We start from the raw sequence: 16730 nt of genomic DNA on the forward strand, positions 1-16730 counted from the left end.
ATATATATATATATATTGGTTAGGTAGATAAATAGATATAACTCTCTTAGGAAATAAATCGTACAAGGTAGACAAAAGCAATTTCTTTAGTGGATACCACAAATGACAAGAAGTGACATACACAGCATTCTAATACAAGTTGGTGTGACGAAATTAGGTACTACTGCAAATATCTATTAAACAAATTACCCAACATAGATGGTTGTCAAAAAGTATTGGAAAGACCTTAATGTAGCAATGGATCAGCAAGCGTTGATAATATGTATGAGTTTCAAATATACGTAAATCAGCCTCATCACTACACTCATGTGATCCCAGTTTTCATTCTTGATATCTGGGCATTTGAGATTAAGATATAAACCACTTATACTTTGTTCTACGGAATCATTTGTTTAACCATTTAGCTGTAAGAATTTCTAAAAACAGAGATAGTTAAACTAAAATTTACTGTTCCTGGGTATAATTGGCAAAAATTTACTATTATGTCTGGTTATAAAAAACGGTTTTGCGAACTCGAAATATTTAACAATCGGTTCTAGTGAACCGGTCGGAACCGGCTGAATAGGACCACTGCTTGCACTTTTTAACTTATCTTATCCCGGTTAAGACTACACTGTGATGGGTACAGAATATTTCACTATAGATTATTAATTCTCAACTTATTTCATATCACGACCCCTTTTTATTACACCCTCTTACCAGTAACTCTCATAAGTACTTACTTCGTTGTAATAAGCTTTACAGATAGATTTTAAAATCTATTTACTATGGAGATTTCACACAGTCTATCGATATACATAGTGAAATAAAAGTCCTCAACACCCTTGTGTGCTGAGAACGGGTTGAGGAAAGTTGATGAAACTTGAAAGTGGTCTGACACATCAGATGGTGCGATGGCAAATATCATTGCGGCCATCTTTGATTGCAATTCGAAATTTCAAATACAAAGGGAGTCATTTTACATGTTTTAGGGCTAGAAGTTTACCAGAAATACGCATGTTCGGTTATTTAGTCCTAAGACAAGTCATTTTGGGGTTACTGTTTCTGAACGTTTCCTAGTTATGCACTTATGGCAAAACTCACGTTTCGTGGAGGCGGGTGAGATTTCAGTTGCAAAATTTGATTAGTATTAAGCACGAAACTCGAAAGTACTAAAACCTTTGGAATCCTAGGCCAAAAAATACACAAGAGGGCAATTTAGGCCTATAGTTCCTTACGGTCAATAGATATGGTGATCGAAGTCCGTATTTGTTCGGTATAAGGACTTCATATTTTTCTGTGGACTTTGCTGAGGAAATCTACATTACCCTCTGAAATTCAGGGTAGGGGGCGGATGACCTCTAAACGGACGCCCCTTTCCAGCGGCAATCATATAAAACTCTAGATTGCACTTTGTCACGTAGTTTTTGTTTCATTCATTTCGGATTCTTTCTTTCTCTCAAGTATGTACGTATGGAAACCAATATGTACTGTGTCAACGAATGTCTGCGATATTTCAGAAGCACAATTTAACAAAGAACCCTTTGTTTTCTGAATACAACACAAAAACTTGTTTCCATGATAATTTTTTTACTTATTTTTTAATATCAGTTCTATAAGTAGTCTAATCTTCAACTACGACACTTTCTCCTAGTTAACTGATAAGCATTTATACAATACAAGAAACGTTAAAAACAAGGGGGAAACGAGGGAAAATAAATCGTAGATCACCACATTGACCTGTTGTAGCCACGAGAAATCAAAATATTCACATGGGAAGAAAATAGTATTTTGAATGAGAAGCACACAGGCCCGTAGCCACCCTGATTTCTTAGGGAAGGGGGCAGAAGTGAATACTGAGGGGGCAATGATAAAGACATGACACAACACCATAAAATTGCATACTTATTTATTATTTACAGAATCTGTAACAGCTATAGTTTCTTTTATACATAACATCCTGTATTGACAATATTACAGTAGTCCCTACACAAATTCAAGATTAGGAACGTAGATCATTAACATACAAAGATTAAAACAAACTGTGATGCAATACAATTGAGGTGCTTGGGGCAATATAGTGCTATGGTAAACGTAGATGAGTCGCATTTATACTAAACAAAAGCTAATTAACTGAATTGTGAGTGAGCACACGTCCCATTAATCTGGATTGTTCCATTTGCAGAAAACAAAATATTATAAACAGAATATTTTGATATAGACTTTTTTGTCACAACAAAACTCTCCAATTAACTTTTATTGTATAATGGCATCATTATATGTTCAGTAGAATTGATTTATCTTTCTATGTAAATAAAATAAACAATATTTTTCTTCACATTCTCATTTTGTAGAAGACCAACTTGTTTGTTTGTTTGTTAAAATTTAGCATCTTTTTTTCAGTACCGAGGCTCTAAAAAACGCGAAGCTTGCAGTTTAAAGCGGAATACGAATCACCACATTGCTCTTGAATTCAAGAATTCCACGGGTATCAAACCCGGAGATCACATTCAAACACGCGCGCTCTATTTACTAGACCAGCAAGTAAGAGCTATTTTGTAGTATTGTTTTACAAATTATTAATTTCTCGTAAGCCTTTACTGCAGCTTTTTGTTTGTATTAACTCCTAAGAATGATGAGATAAAAATACTGACACCAAAGCACTAGCATTTATTAAGAGAAAAACTTAAAAGAGAATATTATTATATATGTATAATGGAGAGTAATTTTTTGTTTCATTTTTGTATGCTTAATACGAGCTCTTTGCGAGGTACTTTGTTTCATATTAATTAAAATTGAAGTATTTATTTTTTAAAAATTAGAACAAAATTATATTACAGAAACTTTAGATTACATCAATACAAAATGGAAGTATATGTTTTATTGAACGTTTGTACTCAATTTTTTACCTTCCAAAATAAGAGAGACATTACAGTTTATTTATATTCACAACTAATGTTGTGGACTATGATATTCTTGTTTGGAAGTACATTTAATATTCTTGGATGCTTGTTGTAGTTGCAATAACATGGCATGGTTTCAAATTCTTGAAATGGGTAAATGCAGTTGAAGATGTTTGGTGCATCTAGCAAAGAAACATAATTTTACACATAAATGGGTAGAATTTAATTTGGTAATTATAATAGGAAGAATTTCACTAGTTTTGTGTCAGTTTGAAAATTGTCTTCAGCGTGTTTTTTAGAGGGGGCAAAAATAATTTAGAGGGGGCTGTGCCCCCTCTAGCCCTTTCCTGGCTACGCTCCTGGAAGCACTTTGTGACCATTTTCTTTCTCTGGCAGATTTTTTCTACAAAAATAAAATAAAAATAAACATATGTTTAAAACAAGTCTTAAAAAATACACGTGTTTAAAAAAAAACGTTTAAAATGCAAATAAAATTTGTTTTAAACAAAATCAATTGTTTGAAACAAGTTTTAATCAGTTGTTTTAAACATTTTGTTTTAAGCAAAACGACCCTGCTTCTAACCCGTCCCTACTACTACTACTACTTATACTATTGATCGGTATAGTAATACTGCACGCCTAATATAACGTAATCTAACATAACTTAATGTAATCCAACTAAATATAACCGAATTCAGTACGTTTTGGATTTTTTCGATTTTGAAATTGGTTAGACGGTACAGCACTAATGCCGAAACGAAAATGTGATCTGCCTCATTTTGGTGAAATATCTATTATTATTGCCTCCAGAAATAAGATACACTAATTAAGGCTTTAAATTGAGCCAAATGTAGTTCCCTGGATTAATTTATAAAGCATGGAATGGGTCCATCATACCATTTTCAAGGGAACCTATATATATATATATATATATATATATATATATATATATATAATTTTCATTGCTATAGATCTTCTCTGAAACGGCACACCAACATTTACCCTTAAGCATGTCATTTAGTTACACTTCATGTGATCCAATTGATATATATGTATTTTTTCCTTTGGGCAATGTTTTATTTAATTAGAATATATAGTTCAAGAATTAATAATAATTTTAGTTTACACCACAATAGCCTCACTGTACGGACTGTCCTCTTGCTAGTAAAGTCACAATAAAGAAATTAATGGGAGTATACAACAATATTAGTGTTATCTTAATTAAAGGGTACGAAAAAGTTTTACAATACGACGCAGCCATGTGTCGCAGAAGTCTGCTTCTTGGTGCATGCTGAGACATTTTAATGCTTGCTCAGTAACCGCTGAGCGAAGCTGACGGGCTGAGTTATTGATAGCAGTCTAAAGTGCTTGCTATGGCATATTGGTCACGCAATCAGATAGAGCAGTTTTGCGGTATAACTTCGCGCGTTGTTTAAATGTAGAACAGGGCTTAGAAGAAAATACTACTACACTGGGTGATGTCTATCCACACATCGTAGGCTATATTTAGGTGGTACAGAGAATTCTAAAAGGGAAATTTCACTCTGGAGGACGCAGAGAGGATGGGAAGGCCACGAACGTCAGTTACGGAGGAAAACAAATTAGTGCTGTTAGGAAAATGCTTGACGAAGACAGGCGAGTGACCTACCAGTCAGATTGAGGATACCTTAGGCCTAAATGCACCAGCAATTCGTTCGAATCTGCATGATCGTTTGTACATGAAGAAACTTTGTTGTCTCTGGGTGGCGCATAGTCTGACTGAAGAGTAGATGACACGACTTATGACACGGTGTCTCGAGGTACTGGAAATGTTTGATAAGGAACAATCTCAATAAGTGAACAACATCGTAACAGGTGGCGAGACTTGATTGTACTATTATGATATGCCGACCAAAACTTAGAACAAAGTTTGTGTCTTTGATGATGAGATACATCTACTGTCAGAAACGCCCCATCAGTAAAGAAGAAAGTGATAGCTGTATTTCTCAAGTCGAGTTGAATTGTGAGGCTTGCCGTTTGGCACATACAAAAGAGGATCACAGCTAAGTGGTATACTGAAGAGTGCCTACCTAATGTAATCGAATCTATTAACAGTCCCCATCACGGCGAAATTAAAATACCATTAATTTTACACTAATTATATAAAATCTTCAAATAGATCAAAGATAATCGAAATCTGGAACAAGAGCTCGCTAGACAATATTATTTTACATGAGATACCGTTATCACGACTCACTTATCTGCTTTCGATTTCCAGCCATTTAAAAAAATCGGCATATGTTTTCACGTTTCTAAATGGCTGCAAACGGAAAGCTATTAGGTGACTCGAGATAACGTTACCTCGTGTAAAATAATATTGTCTAGGGGGCTCTTGTTCCAAATTTCGATTATGATTTATCCATTTGAAGATATCACATAATTACTGTAAAATTTGCGGTATTTTAATTTTTGTAGTGATTAGGCCTCTTAAGAAGCTACGACCAAATTCAAAAATGGACACATTGTTCCTCCATCGTGACAATGCTCCAGCTCACTGCTAGAAAGTATGTACGGAATATTTGAGAAGTACAGGACTGAAACTTCTTAAGCATCCTCCTTAGAGTCCAGACCTTGCTCCCTGGGACTTGGCGCAGTTCTCGTAATTGAAAATGAAGCTGAAAGTTATGTGGTTTTCCAGTGATGAGGATCTTCTGAGAGGTTAGGACAACGAATGTGTCTTACTCCCTAGTGAAAACTTGGCAGATCTGGTTTATCGATTGGTTTCGGAGGATGGAAAGGTATAATGTATTTGGTGTAAAATATTTTGAAAAAATAAGTAAATAAAACTGTATTGCAAAACTTTCTTAGTACCTTTTGCACGTGTTGTAGTTCTTGTTTGCCAAAATTTTTTAGAATTACAAAATAATTTGCTTTTCAAAATTTTGTCGAAAACTACAAACAATGCTTCACACTGAACCATGTCATTTTGTTCTAGTCACTAAGATCTATCAATTATTTAGTTTATATGGACATTTCTTTTCCGCTAAAGCAGTGGTTCTCAACCTACTTCCTATCACAACCTCCTATCCTTTATTAATCCTCTCGCTAGCGACCGTCTTGTAATTTCTGGTTTGTAATAATTTTGTGAGGGATTTTTTATATACCTATTGCGGAGATCTCACGATATCCATCTATTTCTATAATAGTCGAATCCATTTCTTGTATATAGTGGATACAGTAACTTCACTAAAAGCGAATGGAGTAGAACAAAATTTGGTCAGTTCATTCATATTACAAATATCGAATCCAATCCGTCATACTGCTTCAAAATGGAGGCCATTTGAAAATTTTAAAACTTCATAACTTCCTTAATTTTTGGTCATATAATAATAAAAAAAATAAAGTAATTTCTAATTTTGGTTAAAAAAGCTTGGACGGTTGTTTAAAAAGTTATTGAGTATTTTAAATGACTTGATAATACGCGTCACGAAGATTGAACCGAACATTGCCTCACTAGTGAAATCCCACAATGCTTAGGTATCTCATTAGCTTTCAAATTTAATTGCATTTTAATATACAGGTTTTGTTGCATTTTTGTATTTTTCACATATTTCAATGTGCAGTTTTCAATAGTTTCATATCATACCTCTTTCATTTAAATTGATTTTTAAACAACTCTGCACCTGTTCAAAATGTTTAGTAGACCTATTTTTTGTTGTTGTTGTTTTAACAGTATGTATAAAAATAAAAATATGTCTATCAGAACAAAATTCAAAAATATTGTTTAAAAATATTTTCCGGTATTAGATTCTAATTATCCGTCACGCTTGTCTTGCCAAACCCCATGGAACTCTCTTGTTAACCCACTTGGGGTCGCGACCCTCAGATTGAGAAACCCTGTGCTAAACGATAAAAATATATATAAAATAGTTATATTAAACATGCTCCAAATATAGCTCGAACAAATATTAATCCCGAAATGATGATTTTGTTCCTTATTTCTCTAATAACTTCAAATTACCAAATCATTATATTAGAAAAACATAATCTTCTGCACTGTATATAAAAAAGTGAGAAAATGTACAAAGAAAAGAAGAAGAATGGTTCCCGTATGAAAAAAAAATAAAATACGGAGCATTGAAAATAGTCACCATGGCAACCGAAGGAATTTCGCCCCGCCCTAATCATTATCGGAGTGTTTCAGACTTGTGTGCTAATACCACTTTTAATCGGGAAAAGGATTATCTCATTTACCCTCCCCCTTCTTCCACCTTCTAACCAACAAACCCCTGGCGGGGTTTCCATGGGGGGATTACCGAGCTCCAAACAAAAGACTTTTACCAGATGATCATTTAAAAAAAAAAGTGAGCAGAGAGAGAAAAAAGAATGTGAACAGAAACAAAAATCTAACTTTAATAGAGACTCATGTTGTCAAATAAAAATGAAAAAAAGTACCTATTTCAATTGGAGCACTGTTTAAAGGAACAATGCGGTTTTCACACTAACTTTTTTGGTGTAATACTAAAGTTGGGACGAGTATAATCCACAATAATAATAATAATAATAATAATAATAATAATAATAATAATAATAATAATAATAATAATAATAATAATAATAATAATAATAATAATAATAATAATAATAGATATTACAGATATACCAAAACTGCACGAAGAACAAATTCAAGACCTTCGCCAATATTTCACAAACAGGAAAGAAACAGACCACATCTATTTCATGTAATATTGTTATACCAATTACAGGCACAAAAGCTACACCACTCCATCTAGTCATGACAGAATTCATCACATATTATAAGTCAGATGAACAAAAGCATAGCAAATGGAAATCAAAACACTTCACGAAATTTTAAGAATCATTTAAAGGATAGTAATACAAATAAATGGCTGCCAGGCTTAAAAAAAAGAAACAAAAAAAAAAGAAAAAAGAAAAAAGCTGGACTCCTTTCTCAAAGAGTAAAATTTATGATGGCCCTCCAGGACTGAGTAATACCAACCTAAAACTGGTGACGACGTAAAGGGGTATGTCCATGGTAACTCACGTTACGTAATGACGTATATTTTGAAGAATACGGTACTAACCACAAATAAACTTAAAAGCTCCGCTTTTTTTTTTTTTAAAAAAAAGGAAAGCTGTCATATTTATACAGATAATTACCAAATATCGTCATTTTATATGATATAGCCAACCTAGGAGAAAAGAAAATACTATAGTAATTCACGTTACAAATTTTTTTCCTTACATTCAGAACCTGAGATTTTTAGTACATTTTCTTTTGTGTTGGCATAGCTATGTGCATGAAATTACTATGTAAGATAGGGACACACACAATTTAATTATGGCAAAAATATTAATTTTAATCTTAATTTAAATCATAATCTGGGGCCTGGCTGCCCTCCCCCCAGTCAGGAAAGTAGCCAGCCCAAAAATGTAGGGGGGGCCCGGCTGAAGTTAGGGGGGCCCGATCCAATCATAGTATAGTTCATCACCATTTTAGAGTTCATTTGCCAGCCTACCGTGAAAATTTTAGAGGGGCCACGCCCCGCTAGACCCCCCTGGATACGGACCTGTCCCCAGTTATTACTTTCTAGATCCGCCACCGCATGCATTCATCAGGAATTGAATCCATGATTGCTCCTTACTACGTAATTAGGACGCTTTTCTGACTACGCCACTGCAATTCTATTTTATGTATATGCATTACGATGTATACAGTCAATGAAGAGGCAGGAAATTGTTCTTGTAGGAAGCATTTTTTTTTTTTTTTTTGTTATGAAATTAACATAAGAGGAAATGATCCTACACTCGAAGAACAATAATCCTAAAGCAAACAAAAAAAAAAAAAAAAGGAAAATACATGAAAGAAAATGAAATTCCTTCTTTCTTCCGTTTGTGAATGGTTTTGTTTGTGTAGAAGTCTGTCTCCTTTCTAACGGACGACCTTTTCCTCTTAAGCAAACTGAAGAAAATGGGATCTTTTCTAAATACTTCCGACGACAAACAACTCTATTATCCTTTCGTAATAGCGGCGTGGAAATGTTAAAACGATACTTTTCAAAGGCATCCTTAACGAAAAGAATACTTAAACATATCTTATTTCTTTCTTGTTTAAATTCCGTCGTTTATCCCACGGAAGTCTTCAAATTTTAGTGCTATTTCTTTGCATGTAAATTTTTTACATTATTTTTTTTCTTTCTTCCTTTTAAGTGTGTTTAATACATTACCATAAAGTAACAGAAATATACATTTTCTTGAATATTTGTAGTAGTGGCAATAAATTCAATGCAGTAGAAACCACTAACGCAAATCCCGGGGGCGATGAGGGAGACATGTCCCCCTCCAGTCTTGGAACTGGGTGACTGTCGCCCCCAATACACAGATTTGAAATGTGTTTTCTGGGGAGAAATGTGATGATTTGTGTCCGATTGCCATAAAGGAAAATATGATGAAATTGATGTTCGTCCCAGAATAAGCCTGAAATTTGCCCGTCTCCAGTTCTTCAAGACAACTCTGCTCCCCTGATTCTTCATAGATTTGTTTTTCAACTTCATAAATATTTTGAACATCGCTTAAAAGAAAGATTACGGGAACGGTCTTACCCGTCACCCCCCTCCAATGTTGAGGACAGATTTTCGCCGCTGGTAGAAACATACAGTTATGTGTCATTATTCCCGTCCTGCCAATTGTTGGGGAATAACGCATGTCCGTATCCACGGGGGTCTAGAGGGTCGAGTAATTGCATTTCAAAAGTGGATATATGTTGCCATTTCTCTACTATCAAACCGTTATGAATTTATTTTAGCGAGAATAACTGTTAAAAATCTTACAAGGAACGAACATGAATGTGTCATCCGGACATCCGAATCAAATCTAGTCCATTCGATATACGTAACAAATATATGTTCATGCACACACAAAAAAAGGTACCATGGACAACGGAGTAAGTCCCTGGGGCCCATAACCCTGTCAGTATAAAGAAAATCATAGACTCGCAGTGAAATAGCTATTGCATCAATACTGTTCATTGGAAAGTCATGTTTCGTAGTTCATTCCCTTCAGCATGAAACAAGCTTTACAGAGGTTCTATGTATTGGGGCTTATAACGTACTTTAACGGGCAAAATTGGGAGAATGTCGGGAAAATTATCTCCAGAAATCCCTCCAATCAACTTTGGCTCCCTCTGGAGGGGCCCCGGGTAGAAACACACAATCCAAATGTACCTCAAAAATACTATAGGGAGTAGAAATATGTGAACCAAGCTTTGTTTTGATAAACGGAATATGTGTGAAGGAAAAAGGTAGTATTCAATACCAATACGCTCTGTACACTCAAAACCGAATCTATAACCTGACCTATAAAGAGAACAATATAAAAATATAAAAACAGTACTAATTATCCTGATATCAGAGTTAATGAACCCCAGGGACTTACTCCGTTGTCTATGGCACCAGGCACATAGCCAAGGGGGGGTCCGGACCCCCCTTTGAGACCAGAAATGAACAAAATTAAGGAAGGATGAAACAAAAAGAAACAAGGAAAAGAAGAATCAACGTTAAAAATAAAAAGATAGACCAAACATTTGGTTACTCTTTCTTATGAAAAGATTGTATTACTTGAAATACATGGTGGATAATGAACGGGATATCCTGTAAAAGTCAGGGGATATCCTGTAAAAGTTACGGATTTTTCAGAATTTCTACTACTAGTCAGGGAAATTTCGAACTTTCGAAAGCATAGTGCCATTCTGTAACAGCTTAGACACTTTTTAATCACAATTTTTCGTCATTGCTTCTCTGCAGTATCAAACATGTTATTTCAAAATAGCATGTAAAATATTTTGTAAGACATAGTTTGCATGTACTTTTTATAATAGTGAATATGTACTTTTTATAATAGTTAAGGTCATAATGAAAGGATAATTTTATATTTGAATGAACAAAGGAAGGAACGTAAATATCGTAAAATTTTTTCAATGTTTTTTTTTTTTCCTTTACTGGAGATTTCTTCATAATTTCTTATTAAAATACTTACTAACATACCCTAATTTTATTGTCCTAACAAACCAGTACATGTTGCCAGTAAAGTAGTTTAGATTTATGGAGCTTCAGGCCCTTCAGTATTTCATGTTACCTCTCCCCCCCCCCCCCCGCATTACGAAATCCTGGCTAAACGAACCAATATATGTTCCAGTAAAATAATTTAGAATAATCGAGCCCCGGGTATGATGACTACAGTACTTCATGTCACGAACCCCCTCCCCTTTACGAAATCCTGGGTACGTGCCTGATGGCACCTAATTTGCTGTGCATGAACGTTTCTTTGTTAGATCCTACTTTTATCAAATACACTATGTTTGATTCGGGTGTTCGGATGACACGTTTATGTCCATTCCTTGCCAGTGTGTGTGTTTTGTAATTATTTAATGCACATCTAATTATCGTATGGGTTAACAAGCCTTTATAGCTTTGCCAATAAAGCCTTTTCATGAAAGCATTCCACATGGACAATTGCAAGTCTATCCCCATTTTGGGAATGGCGTGGAAAGAAACAGATGTAGTTTTACCAATAAGAAAATAACTAGAAATAGAATATATATATATATATATATATATATATATATATATATATATATATATATATATATATATTATTTTACTCTTTTCTCTAGGTAGATAAGATATTTTGGAGTCCTTGGATAGATCATTCCTTGACATGGACACCAATGCACGTAATGAATAATTTTCCCAATTCTATGAGTGATAAACTAAGGCCAAATCAAACTTTCTTTTTGTGGAATCGTTTATTTGTTACCTTTAATTTATCTTCGCAAGCAAATGTTTGGTTATTCCTTCCTTCTTACATTCCCAACAGCAGTGGTGGATCTAGGCCAGGCCCGTATCCTCGGGGTGTCTAGGGGGCCGGGCTCCCTAAAGTTTTCACGGTAGGCTTTCAAATGAACTATAATATAGTGATGAAATATCATATGGCTGGATCGAGCCCCCCTAACTTCAGCCCCCACCCCCTATATTTTTGGGCTGGCTACGGGCCTGATCTCGGCGCAGGTCCCTTCCAGTTTTTTGAGTGATAAAATTAATGGAAGCTATTATTTATAAATTGTTGAAATTTTATAGTAAACTCATGATATGCTATCGTAGACTGGGGTCTGGCCACCCCCAGTTTTTATTTTCTAGATCCGCCAGTGCCCAACAGATATTGAATATTAATATCTATAACGGTATGGTTATAGCTAATAGTTATATGTCAAACAATATAATTAAAGTTGAAGTAATAATAATATTAATAATAATAATAATAATAATAATAATAATAATAATAATAATAATAATAATAATAATAATAATAATAATAATAATAATAGGCTAATAATTACCAAGAAAATGAAAGTCGGGATATTTTAGTCTTAATACAGCCACGTCGGGACGCAAGACTTTTTTTTTTAATCGGGGCTGTCCTGATATCGACTGTCCCAAATCTCGTAGTCCACTGCCCTCAATATTGTCTTTATTTCGGCGCTAATTGTTAAGATGTTTTTTTTCCTGTTTGTTGAAGTTTAGCGTTCCTTTTCAGCGCCCAGGCTATATGAGACGTGGAATCTACAGTTTAAGATGGAATCAGAACCACCATAATGCCTTTAACGATTTTATCCAACCGGGAACAGAACGAATAACCGAAGGTTCAGGTAATATAGCCACTAGACCAGCAATGATTCCGTCGTTATACTATACATATTTAAAGATATACGCTCAGCTCCTAATTTTTTTTTATGGCACAAGGTTTTAATCCACTATCCGTAGCTTCAGTGCCGGATCTAGAAGCGGGAGCCAGCCAGAATTCACACTATTATAGGTATATCATGAGTATACAATTTTTCATGTACCCTACAGAAATTTCAAATTTAATTCCCATCTCACGGATATTACGACTAAGTATGACCGTTGACATTATGAACCTCAAGTACAGGTTCACACATTGCATAACAGAAAAACGGCAATTGAAACTACATGTAATGTTTCAAAAAGTTTTCCAATATCGGTAAAGAATAAAAAGCAAAGTTTACTATAAACTTTCAAAGATATATATAAACTGAAAAATCTCATGTTAATAACTTAAAAAGCAGTTATTTCGCTATAAATATATATGATATTACTGAGGTGATTGTCTGCAATACATTGAAAATATGAAAACTTTTTTAATTGTGCACGGCAAATAAAACATCTACGAACACTAAACAAGAAATGACATTGCTTTCTCTTTTAAGTAGACAGAAACGTTTCGTAACGTAGTCAATATATAGCTACCCTATTGCCACGATGTCACAAATGTAGCATCTCGCACCATCTAGTGAGTAGCAGATGAACTACATAGCTATACGATTAACGTTGTTGTGGAACGAAATCTTGGTTTCTTCATTTAAAGCAGCCAGAATATCGTTTTTGAATTAATCAATAGTTGAGGGTTATTGATGTTCTCAAGTATGCGATTCATTAAAATGTTGTATTGTTTTTTTTTTCTTTCTTGTCTTTTCATTTAAAATCGTTTTGAGAAGAGCAAGCAAAAGCAGTGTATCACCGCGAAGGTCAATATTTAACGACCCATTCTCCATGCCCTCTTCTTATGCCCCACCCCTATTGAATTCATGTTAACAGATTCGTAATCGCTACAGCAAGAAAATCGTATATAGCAAGTTTTATGCCCATATGTCTGACTGTTCGAAACGAAGGCGTAACAATAGTAAAATTCTCCCGTCTTTTTTCCCCGGCAAAATTTTTAGTTTACAAATGAAAATGGATAAAAGTAGGCTGGACTCGACACCCGACTTGTGGAAGACTTTGTTTTATATTAGGTTAATGTGCAGTCAGCATTGACTTTTTTCTCCGTTAATTCCAGACTGGAATTCGTTCATTTTTTTCCTATCAACCTGCTCTCCAATTGTCATCACAGTACTCTGGGTGGATACAGTAATGCCAATACAATCTGATAAGGGCAACCGGTGGCCCCAATTTTATTCTGACCAGACCTGCCGATGCTAAACTTGGTCGATAAAACGATAATGGTATTCCTCTTAGGACCGATGTCAATAGGGTGTGTAACGTTATCTTTTATATTTCAACTTGTTACATTTATAGCCCACAATTCGAATCACAAAAATTGGTAAATAGCATGAAACACCTTAATGTTTCTGACCTTTATTCTCCTTATTTTTATGTATAATTATTCTGTTACCATAGCACCAACAGACAAATACCTATCTTCTTTTCAACAACTAACTGACACTACCTCATTATATATATGAAATCAACATACGCGTATATTCTACATTTTCTTCTTCTTATCAACAAATTATGCACTTTTAAGCGCCGTTGCCCAAAATAACTACAAGGAAATGGAAGTAATTTACAGTTTAGATATACAATCTCGTTGTAGGTGAGCCTCCTCTTGTGACCACCTTCAACCACCCCGAGAAATTTTTAATTATTTGTATTTATGCGTGTGGAAAAGTAAAATGAAAATCTTGAAGCTTTTACGTCCCACGATTATGCCGGTTAGGCTAAAGGAGACGGTGATGATGAGAAATGAATGAAATGGTGAAATGACGAAAGTTTGAGGAAACGGGTGAACCCAGAGAAAACCCACGAGCACGGTGTTTGTTCAGCACAAAGTCCACACGGCGCGAGCTGGGATCGAACCAGGGACCCCAAGCACCGGAGGTGAACACTCTACCACTGAGCCACCGTTTCCCCACTGTGAGAAAGTAAGGTGAACTCACTCTCAAAAAATCCTCTCGGCTGTTATTTTTTGTTTTGGCTGCGGACCAGATTCCATTGCGGCAAGGGCGTTTGCAGTAAAATGACTAATAATAAGTCATAATTTGAACATTTAGAAAAACACAAACTTTTGTAATGTATATCCAGCGGTGGGTTCATGTAGATGTAGAAGAGGTAATCGTCCTCTCTTTCCCGCAAAGACTCTCCTTTTTTTCTAAGTTCAGTTGGTTTTGTGATTCACTAGGCTACATTGTCCTCTACCAACTAATGCCAATCCTTTAATTGGGGTCTTTATAAATGGTACAGACATTGAGAGTCTGTACATTTATAAATTTAAACCTATTTTAACATTCTAGTACGTTATTGATAGTACTTGATACAATGTCCAGTGCCAAATGATCAAAGTAGGGGAACGGTATTTCCTACTGTTTCTTTTTAAAAAATACAGTTTGTATATTTTTTATTTCAATGTTGCGAATAATACTCTTGTATAACAAAAATTAAAGAAATAGCTAGGCCCTCCTTCTACTTTCCTTGGCCCAATTCCATCACTACGTGTATACTAACCAGCACCATATACAATTAAATATCATAAGCTACCAACATATATGCAATAAAACTCTCTTCGACAGTAAAATGAATTACGCAATAGACGTTTCAATTTCGTACTGTAGATGTCACCTGTTGCAGGATATTTTGGTGCCATCTAACGGCGAGATGCGTAACTTCTATTGGCTTTGTTTCAATAGTAAACAATGGGATATAGTTGAGGTCTCCGTTAACGAATTGACTTCACTTGCGAACTTGACCAAGATAAACGCCCTACCTATTTATTGCGGAAAAAAGAATTCAAAAATCATGTTTCGTTCAAGAGTTATCTTGTGGAGTGAAGGACTATTGTCACAATTCAGTCTTCTAATATCAGCCAGCATGACCGTATTAAATGAGACACTAGATAATTTCTTACAAGTTTTTATTAAACCAGACTTGTTAAACTTGTTTTGCTTGAATGAGATAAAGATTTAAAATTGTACATGATAATATATTTCTATTTTTATTCATTTAAAGATAGAAGGTAGGCCTAGTTAAAAACCGTAACAAAGTACGTTGCATATGAACCGAATATGCTGTCGGGTCTGCAACCATTATTGCAAATGTGTCGTGTGGGTTGTCTAAAATCTCAGGGGTAAGAGATCGATCATTTCAAGTATTTGGGAAGTGTTTTAAGGCCAGACGTTTACTGCACCAAAAAGATCCAGTGAGCCATAACCATAGGTAAAGAAGCATTCAACAAGAAAAGATCACTCTTAAGTAGCATACTTGATATTGGATTAAGGAAGAAGATGACCCAAGTGCTATATATGGAGCACTGAACTGTATGGTTCAGAGACTTGGACATTATGGAACTTAGAGAAGAAATATTTAGAGAGCTTAGAAATGTGGTGTTGGAGGAAAATGAAGAAGAAAAATACACAAAGAGAGTAACAAACTAAGGTGCTTTAAAACTGGTAAGAGTGAAGAGGACACTTCTATTCAGCATCCTATGTAGGAAGGCCAATTGTATTGGACGCATCTTGTGAAGAAATTGTCTTCTTCATACCGTCATAGAAGGAAAAATGGGAGGAACGCAGGGAGTAGGAAGAAGAACACAAGTGATCGATGATTTGAAGCACAGAAGAAAATATTGGCAATTAAAAGAAGAAGCTGATGATCGAGAAATATGAAAGAAACATTTCCAGACCCAAACCTATTTATTTTTTAAAGGAACACTTCATTAGTCCCAGGACCTGCTATAAGGCAGAATACTCCCAGAGTATTTTAGTATCCTCTTTAATGATCGCCATGATCAATTACCATATCTCCATTTGTGAGCAATCTATTAAAAGTGTGAAATAAAGTTTTTTTTTTAAAGGTAAGGTATGTGTGAAATAACAAAATCGCACGCTTAAATATGAAATTTCATGTCAGTTATCTTGAGGAATTTCTAGATATGGATACCTTATCATAAAAACACCAACTCTATTTAGTTCACCACCATTTGTTGTACGAGTAACACGGG

Source organism: Thermobia domestica, chromosome 15 (genome assembly GCF_964235325.1).
Source record: "Thermobia domestica chromosome 15, izTheDome1.hap1.1, whole genome shotgun sequence".
NCBI lineage: Eukaryota > Metazoa > Arthropoda > Insecta > Zygentoma > Lepismatidae > Thermobia > Thermobia domestica.